The 2,782-nt window shown below is 37.3% G+C and overlaps 1 non-coding gene across 1 annotated transcript; it reads right to left on the bottom strand.

Moving 5' to 3' along the window:
- Nucleotides 1–1,705: 1,705 nt before the first annotated feature.
- LOC143647470 (U6 spliceosomal RNA) lies at nucleotides 1,706–1,810 on the bottom strand. The gene has a single exon (XR_013158098.1). It is a non-coding gene; the product is annotated as a U6 spliceosomal RNA (small nuclear RNA).
- Nucleotides 1,811–2,782: the final 972 nt, after the last annotated feature.

Here is a 2,782-nt window from a genome sequence, read left to right as displayed (position 1 = left end):
CAGGCCTCTGGGTTCCAACAACTTTCCCCAGGGTGATTCCTTTCTGCATCTCCAAAGGCCTGGGCTGAGCTGCGAGTGCTGAGATGAGGTATGCTGAGCTGCTTGGGCTGTGCTACGTTGACCTCTTTCATTTAAGCACCAGCCAGTTAAATCAAACATCATTCATTGCAGCAGGCAAGCCTCCTAGCTGACTGCAGATGTAATGAGCAACAGATGAGGTTCACATATCATTGGCTTATGTCCACAGCAACATAACTAAGCACCTTCACCTGGCCAATTTGACAACTGAATCTAACTACCACAATCCCTTATAAATATAGATTTGAAAATCCTCAATGGAAAACTAGCAAACCAAATCAAGCAACATATTAAAAACATTATCCATCAAAGATCAAGTATTACGTATCCTAATAATGTAAAGTTTGTATGATATAGTAAATCAATGTAATAAAACATATTAATAGAAGAAAGACCCAAAATGACATGATCATCACCTCAATAGACACTGCAAAAACACTTGACAAAACCTAACACCCCTTTCATGAGAAGAATGCTCAACAAAGTGGGAATAGAAAGGACCCCCCCCCTTAACCTGACAAAGGTCATCTATAAAAATCTCAGAGTTAGCATCATACCTAATGGTGAAAGTCTGGAATATCTCACCTAAAGGTCAAATCAAAATAAGAAGAATGTCTGCTCTTTCCACTTCTATTCAACAGTGTAGTAGAGGGTGGGCCATGGTGGCTCAGCAGGCAAGAACGCTTGCCTGCCATGCCGGAGGACCCGGGTTCAATTCCCGGTGCCTGCCCATGTAAAAAAAAAACAGTGTAGTAGAAATTCTATCCAGGGCAGTTAGGCAAGAAAGAGAAATAAAAATGTCTAGATTGTAAAGAAAAAAGTAAAATGCTTACTATTTCAGATGAAATGATCTTGTATGTAGAAAATCCTAAGAAATCCAGAAAAAATACTAGGCTAATAAATGAGTTCAGCAAGTTTGTGGGATCAAGAAATGGAAATCAACTGTTTTTTACACTAACAATGAACAGTTCAAAAATGAAATTAAGAAAACAATTACACTTACAATAACATTGAAAGGAATCAGATATTCAAGAATAAATTTAACAAAAGACATGCAAAAACATATTCTGAAAACCCTCAGGAGCTGAGCGGGACCAACAGAGCAGCCAAGTAGTGGAAGTAGCTGATTAAGACAATAAGCCAAAGTGCAAGTAATAGTCAAGTCTTTAATTACTTACTGCAAAAATATAAGCAAAAGGCTAACCTTTTTATACAATAAAGACTGAGATGGTATAATCTAGGAATGCCTAGAGTGTATAATGACAGTGACTAAATGTACAAATTTAAAAATGTTTTTACATAAATATCAGTACTGCAAGGTGTTGAAAATAGATGGTAATTAATATTTTAAAACTTTAACTTATGTATGAGACTAAAGCAAAAAAAAAAAAAAAAAAAAAAAAAGGCTAACCTGGGGAGACCAGAAGCTCACCCTCAGTTCCACTTTCTCTTTTGGAACAGTACTGAGTGAATCAGATGGATCAACAGACATGGAGGTTGTCTAACTGCCAAGGGAGTCCCCCAAGAAAGGTTCATGGGGGCTGGGAAAAGTTGTGGCCTTGGAGTAAAAGAGTACTGAGTGCTGAGTCAGATTGGAGAGAAGTGTCCTCAAAGCCTTTTTTTTTTTTTAACTATGGAACGCGTCAAAATTTACATGTCATCTTGTGCAGGGGCCATGCTAATCTTCTTTGTATTGCTCCAATTTTAGTGTATGTGCTGCCAAAGTGAGCACAAGGCCTTTGCTTTTTCCTTCCAAAAAGGAGACCTCAGCATAAGTGCTTGAAGAAGGCCTTGGCTTTGAGACTCCTCATAGGGAGGCACCTAGGTTAGGAATGGAGACCTGCATAAAACCTTAGCTGGCCAGGGGTCCTGAAGCCTTTTACTGAAACTCCCTTCAGAGAATGCAGCGCATCAATTGTTGTCCAAGTCTGGTTTGGGGAGGGCAACTTTCTTCCATAAGACCTGTCAAGTAAAGTATTTTTAATTGTCTATGGTCTGAAGAATCGCATATAAGAATAAGGCCAGGAGATAGGGTCTTCAAAAACACCAAAAAGTCATTGGAAGAAATTAAGCAAGAGAACTAAATAAATGCAAAGACATTCCACGTTCATGGACTGGAAGACTTAATATTGTTAAGATGAGACTATTTCCCCAACTGATCTAAAGATTCAACACAATCCCAGCTTTTAGTGTGTGCAGAAATTGACAAGTTGATCCTAAAATTCATATGGAAATGAAATGGAACCAGAACAGTCAAAACAATCTTGAAAAAGAAGAATGATGTTGGAGTCACACTTTCCTATATCAAAAGTTACTACAAAGCTATGGTAGCCAGACTGTGTGATACTGGCATAAAAATAGATAGACCAATGAAATAGAATTTAGAGTCCATGGTTGATTGATTGTTTGCAAGGCTGCCAAGACAATTCAATGAAGAAAATGCATCTTTTCAACAAATGGTGCTGGAATTACTGGATATCTGCAAGCAAAGAATGAAGTTGGACCCCTGCCTCAATCCCTATGAAAAAATTAACCCAGAGTGAATAAAAACTTACATGTAAGAATAAAAACTATAAAATGATTAGAAGGAAACATTAGAGAAAATCCTCATGGCTTTTGATTTGACAATGATTTCTTAGATATGACAACTAAAACACAAGCAACCAAATTAAAAATAAATAGAAATTAAACAAAATAAAAATTT

The sequence above is a fragment of the Tamandua tetradactyla genome, chromosome 9, assembly GCF_023851605.1.
Source record: "Tamandua tetradactyla isolate mTamTet1 chromosome 9, mTamTet1.pri, whole genome shotgun sequence".
NCBI classification, from domain to species: domain Eukaryota; kingdom Metazoa; phylum Chordata; class Mammalia; order Pilosa; family Myrmecophagidae; genus Tamandua; species Tamandua tetradactyla.
The sequence above is the reverse complement of the archived record's forward strand: the minus strand, read 5'-3'. Positions and strand labels throughout refer to the sequence as shown.